Source organism: Diachasmimorpha longicaudata, chromosome 1 (assembly GCF_034640455.1).
Source record: "Diachasmimorpha longicaudata isolate KC_UGA_2023 chromosome 1, iyDiaLong2, whole genome shotgun sequence".
Taxonomy (NCBI): Eukaryota; Metazoa; Arthropoda; class Insecta; order Hymenoptera; family Braconidae; genus Diachasmimorpha; species Diachasmimorpha longicaudata.
Window position 1 is genome coordinate 4,778,932 of NC_087225.1, and position 13,506 is coordinate 4,792,437.

At 38.8% G+C, this 13,506-nt stretch overlaps 1 protein-coding gene across 1 annotated transcript in view; it reads left to right on the plus strand.

Moving 5' to 3' along the window:
- Positions 1–13,506, plus strand: part of LOC135168107 (uncharacterized) — a 90,586-nt gene that overhangs the window by 67,775 nt on the left and 9,305 nt on the right. The gene's annotated exons all lie outside the window — the stretch shown is intronic.

The following is a 13,506-nucleotide window of genomic DNA, read 5'->3' on the forward strand; positions in this document are numbered from 1 at the left end:
CTCGGTAGAATTGGAGAATCGTGAGATGCTGGCGGCACGTATCTACGCGAGCGCAGCTCTCATAACCCCTGAGATGCTGCAAAGAGTCCGCATGGAAGTTCTCAGCAGGGCGAGGATGTGTCTGCAGGAAAACGGCAGAAGATTTGAGCACCTCCTGTGATGAATTTTCGAAAAATGTTCTTCTTAGAACAATCCATGAATCGGCCCTTTCAGGGCCACCAAGAGGAAAAGGAAATTTCGAGAATCGCTAAAATCAGATTGTGAATGTGCGATCATTTTTAGTTGGTGAATATTTCATCACCACCATCATTTTGATAGCTTTTTTTTCTTTGAAATAAATGGAGGATGATTAAGTGTCGATTGATGGAGAATTCATCTAAATTTCAACGCTGTTTTTTATTTTTTTTCGATCAGTGTGCCGGATGAAATGGGCTTTACTTGACGGGGAATTTATTTCTACATCGAATGCCCTTGGTTTCATCCCTTGGCATTAATTCGGGGAGAAGAAACTGATTTTTCAGGGTCAACAGGGCTTTAGGAAATTAAATCGCCGGGTTGTTTTTCCAGCGCTGTAATTTTCAGCGCTGTTTTTTTATCCTTTTCGATTAGATTAAGGGATGGAATGGGTCTCAATCGATGGGGAATTTCTTCCTCCGTCGAATGCCCTTGGTTTCATCCCTTGGCATTAATGAGGAGAGGAGTAAATAATTTTTATTTAGCGGGCGGGTGCTCATTTTTTTCATTTCCCTCCCCTTCCTCTTACTCGCCGCCGCCAGTCATCTCTTTCTGCGGCCGCAGGGGAGTAGTACCGTATGGTGGGGACACCACCACACTCCCATGTTTTTCTCACCGTCATGCGACCGGTTATCCCACGCCCCTGATTCGTCCAACTTCAACCCTGAATAAGGTGAAGAGGGTGCGTCTGATCAACAAGTCGCTCAGGACTTTTCGATCCAGAATTTCACCCCCAACTTAAGTTTAAAGTTTGGACGTTCAGTTTTGGGACACCCTGTTTATAATATTATAGGATTTGAAAAGAATGAAAAACAGAAGAAGAGAGTTGGGGATTTCCCCAGTGTATAGACCCTATAAGACTGTAGATGAAAACGTCACTGGAGGATTCAGAAGAAACAATCGATTAAGAAATCTAACCCTTGTATCATTCGATGAAAATGAAAATATAAATGATGATATCCTCTGCGCTCAATCTGTCGCGTGTACTGATACAGAACAATATAAATATTTTAGATTGTAATTTGGTATTTAAAATAAAAAATGATGAGTTTGGAAAACCATTCAAATATGAGGCTCGTTTAGTCGCGAAAGGGTTTAGTGAAAAATATATGATAGATTACAATGAAACATTTGCTCCTGTTGCAAGAATCACGAGTTTTAGGTTTATTATTGCTTTTGCAAATCAGCATAAATTGCTAATACATCATATGGACGTCCTTTGGATGGAAAGACAACCTTTTTGCATGGTGAATTAAATGATGAAATTTATATGAGGAAGGCATTGATTGTGAAGATAACTAAGTATGTCCACTAAATAAAGCCCTTTATGGCTTAAAGCAAGGAACTTGCTGCTGGTTTGAAATTTTTGAGAAAGCTGGTAAAGAAAAGAATTTTATATTTTAGCTACAGGAAAGATCATTGAGAATATTTAAGTAGTGTTGTACGTTGATGACCTCGTAATAGTTACTGCTAACATTGAGACAATGAACTGTTTCAAAAACTATCTGACAAATAACTTTTCGATGGTTGATCTGAAAGAAATTAAACTTCGTTTGGGAATAAAAGTTTGTCGGATCAATGCTAGAATTACATAAGATCAGAGTGTATATATTAGGATAGTACTTATGAAATTCAAAATAGGCGAATGTAATGGAGTTAATACACCATTTGAAAGCAAACTAAATTTTGAAGTACTGAATTCCGATAATAAGTATGACTTGCCATGTCGCAACTTAATCAGATGTTTAATGTACATAATGCTCGGCAGTCGACCAGATTTGAGTGCGGCAATAAGCATTCTCAGTAGATGCACAAATAAAAATAACATAGAGTTACGGAGATGTCTAAAGGGAATTCTGCATATTTAAAGAAAACAATCGATCTCAAGCGAGTGTATATGCAAAGTGATTTGGAAAGAATTTTGGGCGGCTATGTCGATTCAGATTGGGGTGGGGCTGCAACGAATAGAAAAAGTACAACAGGTTTCTTATTAGAATGTATGACAGTTGTACTATTTGTTGCAACAGTAAAAAGCAAACATCAGTAGCGACTTCATCGACTGAAGCAGAATATATTGCTCTATGAAGCGGTTAAAAAAGCATTATGGTTAAGATTATTGGCAAATCGTATTGAAATAGAAAGCGAAGGACAAATAACAATTTTTGAAGACCATTGTAGGCTGTAATAGTATCGCAAATAACCCAGTAAATCATATGAGGACGAAATTCATTGATATTAAATATCATTTAACAAGAGAACGAATAGTGGAAGGTCTAATTACCTTGAAATATGTTCCAACAGAAAGGAACTTAGCAGACACTCTCACCAAATCCCTTCCAACAGTGAAATTCACTGAATTGAGTGGACAAATGGGTTTGGAATGATCCAGAAGGACTTACTCATGCTGCTTCAAGTGGACTGAGTTTTTATACTAGTAAAATGTATTGTGACGTATTGTCCACCCCTTGCGGAAAGATAAAAAAAATACGCAGCCCTCAGCCAGTAACAACCCACTATGTTGAGCGCCAGTAGGTTTTCTCATGAAAAACGCACAGAAACAATCGACTGGTGACAACTTGAAATTATATGACTATCGGAACAGCGTCGGATAGCTCAGTATGTAAACCGCGGAGACGGCTGGGTCCAAACTACTATTCTACAAAATTCTCTGAAACGACTGAGTTCGGTTTGCAATTGAATAATTCCAACGAACGGGGAATTATCTCTTTACTTGGTCTCCTCAAATCACCCCTCTCTCATTGTCCAATCATCAACATTTTTTTTTAGCACATAATTACCAAAAATTCCGAACTCAGTAAACTCGATACAAAATGAAATCCCTACTGTAATCAGTCAACGTTTAAAACGTGTCAATCAATCAGAAATTAGTAGTTCAAGGCAAAATATCGCTTCGCAGTAAAACGAAAATCAATCCGTCAAAGTCCCTCCCGCGACGTCAACATAAAATGGCTAACAGTTCAGCCAAGGTTGTAGTCAACAAATCTTGAGACAGGACATCGAGAAACTTGAATTCACAATAATACAGAATAAAATCTGAGGATGAGTTATAAACTGGAAATCGTCAGGCGATAAGGGAAATGGCCTTAAGAGCCCAAAACAAAGCCGTAACCTTCAAATCTGATTCGCTAATAAGAATACAAATTCCATCGAGCGTTGCTAAACGCTACACCTTTTCTTTTCGCGAGATTCACTATAAATTCTTCTCAAAATTGGTAATCTCCTGGACATTAAATAAAGATCTCTGGGCCATTAAATAAAAATCGAAATGATTGCAATGAAAGAAATTAACTTATTCGACGCGAAATATAGTCCACATCAATCAAACGACCTGGAAGCCAGAATCCCGATAGAGTTACTGATTTCAATTGATGAAAGGAATATTGAACTATTTCCAATTGTATGAGGAAATTCCGGAAAACTACTGCCGAGAAGAGGGACAAGAGTGACAAATAAACAATCAAAATCGCCAGACTCACAAATAAAAAATCAAAATCTAATTTCTTGCCATTTTTTACAATTCACACTTGGTCCTAATAATTAAGATTTCCACCGCTCACCGTCCAAAAAATCCGATGACAACGGGAACCCTCAATAATCGACGCTGGGCCAAGATGTATCCAAATCCCCGTCTCTCCGTATTTCCGTCTTCTTGAAATCTCCCAAGTGTCGTGACGCTCCTAATTTCGCATGGTCTCGGTAACGTTCAAACGAGAAGTAAGTCTTCTTCCCATGCCGGTAAACGATATCTCCACATGTGGGACTCTGACCTCACAGTTAACTAATAGGAGACGACTTTCTCGCTGTGACTGCCAATCAGAGACGGCGACGATTCCTCATTCCCGCCGAATAAATTTTTATCATCGCACAACCATGGGATAAATAATTTTTTTTCCTAACTTCAGAGGATGAAAATGACTCAAAATCCAAGAATAAATTTTGCCTTAATCAGCCATCAGGGACTCCAGCAACAGTCTAATCGCCTTTTTCCCTTTTCATTTTGGAGGAACAGGAAACCCGTTCGAGACCCTCACTTTCGGTTGTCATTCCGATCCACCAACTTCGCAGCCGTCCGCTGGCGCCACAGGATAACAAAACGCGAGGAAGGTACATTAGTAATTAAGGAACTGATTTGATTTTTAAAATAATAATGTTTTTGTGTGCTAAAACTATAAGTGTATAGAGAAGTACTATGATAGTATGAGTGTTTATTAGACCTGATTAATTTTTGAGGGGCGTCTTGCAGTTTAAATTTCGAATGTTTATCAAAAATTAATGTACAGATGGATTGTACATTAGTATTTCTTTTGATTGATTCGTATTTCTTTTATTCTACTCTTTCCACTTGAGATTGGAAAACATTTTTATGGGAGAAAATTCTAAGAAGTTTGGGGATGATGTGTATGCCCTGTTTTCTTCAATGTATACAGAGGTGCATGACTGGGACCATTGTTGATGTGAGACATCAGGTTCAGGGTGTTGTATCGCTTTAGTCTTTTAGAAGTTTTAAGGAATCGAAGTAGAGTGATTGTGCCTTTCCAGCGTATAAAACAAAAGAATAAAACAATATTCACACGTATAAATCATTTATAATTATCCCATTTCCAATAAGGTCTGAAAGTTTTAGTGTCAATTAAATATTTTTACATATCTTAATTTCACGGCCATTCTGCACTGGATGCTCTCTTTTGTAGAGATTCGTACCTTAACATCGAGATGCGTGGGAGTTCATGGGCCAAGTACACGTTTCAGACGCGAAAGACCACCGAGAGTCATACGCCAAAGATCACCGAAAGCTACCATGTATCTATACACCACACAACTTCCCCTGCCACTACCTCTAATGCATTTTTCTTAGTTAATAAATTTACGTGATTATTTTTCCCATCCAAATCTTGGCCAATAGGATTGCACCATTCGACGTTATTTTGTATAGTCAACACGGTATTTCAGCGGATATTCTTGGAAATTTCACTGGAAATTTTGCATGTTGATATATATAAAAAAAAAACAAATGTTGAAGTAACCCTCAATTGTATCTGACAGATTAAATGGCAATTCGTTGAAAATGATGTCTCATGGTGCAATTCTATCGGCCAAGATTTGGATGTAAAAAATAATCCCCCGAATACCACTCGAACGTCGAAATTATCTGATATTTCCCTCATGGTTCCCTGCAAACAAATAAGCTCGTCAAGTTTTCCAGAAAAATCACTCGCGCTTCGCGCTCGTGATTTTTAAACTGGAAAACTTGACACGTTCATTTGTTTGCAACGAACCTATCGGGAAATATCCGATAATTTCGGAGCTCTTGTGGTATTACATGCGATAATTTATGTGAAAACTGTCCTTAATGACATAATATAAATCGCGAATCAGCTTTCCACTGATCCAATTATCGATTTAATTATGGAATATTAACGAAAATATGGGCTTAGCAATGAGCTATCATGCACATTTCTCGAGTTTTTTTATCTCCATCAACTGACGGGTTACACTTAAGCCACTCAGTTGGCAGCGCGATTCGAATTTTCATTTATCGCATTCAGCGATTGGAAACGGTGTAGTGTACTGTGTAATAATTCTTAATCGTGATAGCCCATTGGCTAGTAATACAACACTATACAGTGCAGTGAAGTGTTGGTGATGGAAGTTGGCTCTGAGCCAACGTGGTATGTAGACGTGTCGTGCGCACTCTTCTGCTTTCGTTATCGTATTGTTTTGAATACCTTATTCTGTATAACATTATGGTTTGCACCAAAACTCCACTTGTGTTGTGTGTTTTATTATTTTTTTTCTTGTTCTTTTAATTTTTGTTTTAAAAGCTTAATCGCTAACATAAAAATTAGCATTAGCCAAGTTACCGCCAACAAACCTAACCTAGGCGGCGTCCACCATTTACCAGTGGCGGCGCCCGGCATCAGCCCATTTTCCTCAACTTTACCTGACTCAATCCTTAAAATGGCTTCGATGGAAAACAACAATGTCTCTCATTCATCCATAACGGAAACAGGCAATATTAACTACAATCATACCGATTATCCTTACCAGGACAATCCCACAATTGCTGATCCTAACGCAAATAATGGTATCCCCCCCTCATCACCCATCATCCTTAACGACCCCTTTCTATCTGAAGGTCAAAATCATCCCTCTCCCGAAAACACACTTTATCTTCTTCAGCCCAACCTTACAAATGATGACAACATGAACTCAACTTTTTTGTATGCTGCCAAACAATCAGAATTTCTAAATCATGCAAACGACAACCAACTCCCTTCAGATTATCTCAGAGATCCCTCTCTCAACACTCTTAGACATTTTAATAACCCCTCTCCAGTAAGCTCCATCACATCACCACTTGTAAGTGAGATGTTCGATCCAACAGTGATCATTGATCAGCAACATGCTGATAAGAATATTTATGGCAAAAGATCAATGTGTAACGAGGGAGATGATGACGACCCTGACTCAAACTCGATAAATCCCCCCAAGCAAATACACAAATCCCCCCTGCACCCAAGACAACAACCTCTCCATGCAAAGACAACCCCCAACAAAATCATAATATAAATCCAACACAGTCTACTGCTCAAAATAACCCCTCCCTAACAAATAACGTTGCTATGGAAACCTCTACACCCACTCAGACTTGAACCCAACATCATTCTCGCTCAACTATTCCCGATAACCTGAGATCTAATCGTTACCCCCCACACTCCAGAAACCAAACATTTGAAGTTCTTTTTCAAGCAGACTACTCAAAGCCCAATGCCAATCATCTTCATGTCATCCATCTTGCAAGAATAATCTACAAGATTTTAAAAGAGGCAAAATTGGGAACCGATCGTCATGAGACCAGAAAAGTAGGCTTCTCTATTATTGTCCCCTTTTTTAGTGCCAAACAAGCTAATACCGTCATGAATCACCCATCTCTCGCAACAGACAACATAATTGCCTACATCCCCCAATTTAATCTCTCCAGGCAGGGCCTTATTAAAAATGTGCCCTTAGATATTTCAAACGAATACCTTATGTCAGATCTGCAATCCTCAGTTCCATTCTTACAAGTCACCCGATGTAATCGCTTCACTAACAATCCAAATGGCTCCAGACAAATGAGCCAATCAACCACTATTCTTATTAAGTTCGAGGGACAGATTCTCCCTCCTATGGTCTCCCTATATGGTTTTCGATTGGAGGTTTTCCCTTACGTCTGCCAAGTAAAAAGGTGCTCAAGGTGCCTTCGCTTCGGACGTTCAAAGAAACACTGTCAAGGCATGGCTAGTTGTAATCACTGCTCAGAAACTGCCCACGATTCCTCACCTTGTCCTAATATTAATAAATCCCCTAGATGTGTGAACTGCAAAGGGCCTCACCCTTCAACTGATGAACTCTGTCCTACCCTTCTCAGTCAACGTCAAACCCATCAATATGCTTTTGTAAGAAGCTAGACACATCTTACAAAATAAAAAAATGAAAATCCTAAAAATAATCGTACTCAACAACCCAACCCCTCTACCAATTTATTTCTCCCTTCTTCCCCACTTGTCTTTAACAACTCGTCTTTTCCTCCACTACCCCCCACTAACCCCACTTTCACTATCCAAGATCGTGTTCCTCAGGCCCGAGCCGCGAACCCTTCCCAGATGGTGAATAGATCGCCTCCCCCCAACTCCTCCCCGCCCTCTTTCTCTACCTCCCAATCCCATCAAACCTTTGACAATAACAATTCTGCCCTAAAACCTCCACTAAAACCTAAGAAACAGCGACAACCACGTCAATCCATCTCTCAACCACAGCAACTACCTCCTCCGACTCACAATCATCTATTAATTTCACCCAATGGTGCTAACTATCTAAACTCATTTTTCACTCAAAATAGACGTGAAACCACGCCAACGGCACACACTAGTTGCCCTCCCCTGTATAAAAGTTCAAATAAGAAACCCTCAGACCTCCAGGAAATAATGTCTCAGATAAAGTCTTTCTTAGATATCTTTCTTACCAAATTAGCTGACCTTGTGAAAACCTTAGGCTTAACGGCTCACTTAAATGAAATTTCCACTCTTTTCGACTCAATCAAAGTTCCCACTTCCCCTCACCACCCCATCGCTCAACAGACAATACCCACCAATTCTAGCCAACTTATCCTCACTCCCTCATCTTCCTCCTCTTCCACCCTCCCTTCTGCCTCCCTTAATTTAACACAGAGCTTCGTCAACACCTCTCCTATCAACCAAACTTCCTCCCTTCCCACCCCAATATAAATCTAAAAATGGATTATACAGTTGATAGCATCACAAACTCATCTTCTCATAAAATTCTTCAATGGAATTGCCGAAGCCTTAGACCCAAGATAGGAGAAATCCGAAACATAGCTCATAAATATGATTTAATCCTTCTGTCAGAGACTTGGCTAAAACCCGACCAACCATCGATCAAGATTCTTGGGTTCCAATTACTCAGGGAGGACATCCTGGTCCAACAAGGTCTAGGTGTGGCTCTGGCCATCAGAGATAACATAAATTACACTCGCATCCTTGACATTGAAAAGATCTCTCCTAACTTACATCTCCTAGGAGTCAAAATTCCCTCCTCTAATGGTGACATAGCTATTATCTCTCTTTATAAAAAACCGAAAGTGTTGATTTCTTCTGATGAATGGTCGAAACTACTCAACTTCTGCTCCGCCGCCCATGCAATAATATTAGGTGGCGATTTCAACTCTCACTCCGAACTCTGGGGAAGCGTAACTTCCTGCGAATCAGGTTTAAACCTCCCTGAAGCCCTCACGAATACCCAACTTCTTCCTCTCAACGATGGTACCCCAACAAGAATTTCCTCCCCAAATGAAGCCCCCTCCTGTGTCGACCTCACCCTCGTCTCATCAAATATTGTGATGGATCTCTGAATCGACACGAGATTGCGAAATTTTTGTTCCTGTATTTTGTAAATCTCATTTGATTCTACAACAATACCCTATCAACTATTACACAATCTCGTCCATATTCTGAGATAATCTCAAAAAATTAATCTCCAATCACCAGCAACTCATTCTGACAAACGATTTCACACTGAACTTCATCCTTAACTAAATCCCTACAATTATTTACTTTATTTTATCAATTGAAGATAGATATTTTATATTTCCTATAAGGCGAATAATTGTGGGAATTAATTTAAGTGTGTCGTGTGAAATGATCTATTGAGATGATGAAAAATATGAAATATCTGTCTTTAATTTATGAAATAAAATAAATAATTATGGGGATTAATTTAAATGTGAAATTCCGTGTGGAATCGGGTATCAGGATGAGTTGATTCTATTGGAGATTAGTTTCGATGAATCTCTTAACCGATTTGAAATAGAGAAGTTTTTGTTCATATATCCTGAGTCTTTTTTGTGACATGAGTCGTGTGATACGTAACTCAGTCTGACAATATAGATGCTAGAAGTTTATTTCTTTTGGTGCGGAAAAATGATTGGAATCTCAATAAAAATCAAAAATAATTTTTGAAAAAATGGCCCAGTCCACGTTTCAATGCATTGTGTTTTGCAGAATTTCGTTAACTTCACTGGTTTGAAAACATGCTGAAAATAAAAAAGAACGCCAAGCTTGTGTAAATACACTGCCTTAGTTATGAAGCTACCACTGAATACAACGTTCACGCCAAAAACGCCTGATATTTGGTCCAACCAAAAATTTTCAAAAAAAACGGCTGGACATACACATGCATTTTCTAAGTATGAACGCGGGAAAACATCATTCCCTAAATTCGAGATTTTTTTTTCACTTTTCCGTATGTCGAACAGTCGATTCACTCTCTTATGTCAAAAAATCCACTTGTCTACACGTATACAGCCACGCATAGTCCAAAGCATCTTAGTTATTTAAATAACCGCGAAGGAGACATTAGTGGCTCCCATATGGAGGTGGCACTTGGGTTCAACATTGCGCTGCCATTTCGCAAGCATTGCAGCTTGTATCTTCATAATGTGAACTCTGATTCGGAAGTCTGATCTTTAGGTGTACTCCTTATATACATTTCTGTATGAGGTAGGGTAGAGCAGGGGGATTAGCAAATCATGTTTCAGTTAGTCAGGTAAAGGCTTCAACCCCTACCTCACAGGAAAGCGTCTATAAGAACACTCGGTAGACAATAGGTCACAGAATCATAGCTCAGCACCCTAAAGATGCCAACTGTAAAATTTGCGAAATCTCGGCGCAACTCTGAACCCGAACTCGGCATCCATCGGGGAGCCCAACGGGTCCCACATTATGCCAATAAACGCTTCAAAAGTAAGATCAACCACCAAGGGCATTATTCGCAACTTTAAACCCGCCAAAGCAATTATTTTGGTGCTTCCCTTCCCCACTCTACTCATTAGAACGGTTAATAATAGAAATAATTTCCAGCTGACTATTTCACGTTGTGTAATGGTGATGTATTCCGTAATTCAGTCTTATTACTCTGATCGTAACCTCGAGATGTCCACAAGACTTGTGCAGTTGGAAACGAGTAACGGGTCTCTTATAAATACTTCGGCCAACGTAATTTATGCTGAACGATTAAGACGTGCTCATTAAACATGTTACACGAATATATGTCAAGTTCGGTAATGGCTTAGGTTGATGATGACATGTACAGTATAGTTAAGTAGCACGATGAAAATAAGAGTATAACAGCAGGATGAGTTAAAGCGTATTCAGAGGTAAAGAATGAATATAGTAGTGCAATAACTATTAACGTTCAGGGTGTTATGATGGGTGAACGCCGGCATGTCACCGCTGCACATAAGGACAGTAGGTACGTGATCACCGTTCATTCGCTAGAGAGGGGGCCATCATGGCTTACATAATTTTAAATCGATTCATAGATAGCGCATAGGGAGCGATTGCTGAGCTGTATGATTGTTCTTTCCAGATAATTATGCAGAAGTGCGTTATCTCCCATTTTGTTTAGAAAAAGTTATGAATATGTATGGCACCAGAAGGCAATACGATAGTATTTTCGAAAGAAAAAATTCCCGTCTGGATTTTCCAAAGTCGAAATTCGCATTATTTAAAAATCATTTGTTGCTGAACTCGTGTTCTCAAAGCGGTTGGCAATGCAAAGTAATTTATAAGCACTATATTATGGATACCCAATTCGTAGTCATACGCACTTTGATTACCGATAGTAGCTCTCCCGGGCATCTTGAGCTATACTCATCATCTAATTTTTGTATGCAAGATTTTATGGAGTAGACATTGAATAAACTCCGATTCAATTTTACTAAGATGATTGAGTGTACAGACCTTAAATCGCATCTGGCACTAAAAAACTCAGCACTGGAGTGCATTTTGGCGCACTAGCGCCATTTTCCAACATATTTACAGTTATTATCTGGCCTATTTGGAAGTACGCATCGTATCATATCAATCCCTATTGAGTTCTATAGAGACATTTCAGATCGCAACAGCTTATTAATATATGTCATCGCGGAATGGAGGATGTTGATACTACCTGAAGTAGTAAAATGAGCTCCAGTACGAAGGTTTTGCGCATTAATCCAATCGGTCCTGTGAATACATGAAAATGTATCGTGAGTCTTAACGTCGGAAAAGTGAGCACGTAAAAGAGACTTGTTCCGCATCAAGTTTCTATAAATAAAGCCAGCGGTTCTCGCTCCTGAAATGCCCGAACACACCATATGTATACTTGCTAAGTACCATCCGTTAGATTCTATTTCGGTTTTCCGCGAGGTTTTTCAGTCGAATTAATGTAGCAAGTAGCTTTTATTAATAGTTATTACAAAATATAATGTAGCTCGGTGGGTTTCATTTTTTATCTGCCTTTATTAGCCTAAATAAATACCGTTGTACTAATTGGAGGTGGAGGTGATGGGAAACCCTCAAAATTGCGTCACACAGTAATGAAGTTCTCACAGTCATAATGCGTGAAAAGCATTCAAAGTTTTTTAAGAATTGACCGGATATTTCCGGAAGTTCATTTCCGGTAATGCACGTTTAGTGAGACCATTAGCAAATTTATAAAAGCAGATATAGAGTTTAAATTTTGAAATGAAGAGAGAAATGCATTGAATAAAATAAAGAATACATTGATCAATTAACCAGTTTTACGATTATATGATACAGGCACAGAAACACAGTGTTGTATGTCAAACACGAGAAATAGATTTATTATTTACTGTTTTCTCGATACTTCTTTTGAGGACACTCTAAACTTCTACCTCGAGCATATTCCCCAATAAATTGATAGAAAGCTTCAAAAATTTCAGTCACATCCTCTAGATTATAACAAAATTATAGAATTCATTTAAATATTTTTGGAATATTGACCATTTTATGTTCCAGCACATTTTCTCTTTAGAATTTACATCGTTTTATTAATATAATCCGCAATTCCCTGCACCTAGAAAGAATCGTTCCATTTGCTTTGTCATTAGAAAAGCGTTATAATCCCTTTCATTGAAGGAAAACTCTGCGCGTGGAATTACTTTATAGATTTTTTTCCCCCGAATTATCATATTGCCGATCATATTCCAATAATCACTTTTGGGCTCCGTACAAATTCCTCATTAGCAAAATTATAACTTTCTCGACCTTGAGACATTTCCAAATTCATTTTCCAGACCTAGTTGGAGAATCACCCAATATTGAATAGTCCCAACAGGCGCCGAGGCGCTCTCTTTCCATGTGCTTTCTGACCCATCAAGTTTTCCACTTCTCCGATCAGAATACAGTCTTTACCACCCAACGATTTTCCTCCAATTGTTAGGAATGTAAAAATCTCTATTTTCCATTTCCCTCATTTTTCATACAAACGGTATTAACGCGATTATCTCAGCAGAAATATCTCAACGAACATCTATCCATTCCTCACCATATCTGTGCATTGTAGTTCACTTTTGTTTATACTATATATTTGAAGTTTTTATTAAAGTTGGTGTGTGTCATTTAAGTAAACTCCAATTTTCCGAAAAAGAACATTTACCTAACTGCGCAAAGAAAACCTCGGCGTGTAGTATATATTCGCAAGATCATTCTGTAGCGGGCAGATTCCTGCAAGTTACAACTCTAGGAAATTCAAAATTGAATGTGATATTCCAACTAATGTAGAACACAGAGCTCGACACCGACGCGTCGAAGCTAGATTACTGTGCTATTCTTTTACAGAAAGATGAAGATGAACATTCGTTCCATCCTGTATATCTCGCGCGTGGTACGATGTTCAGAGGGGAGCTAA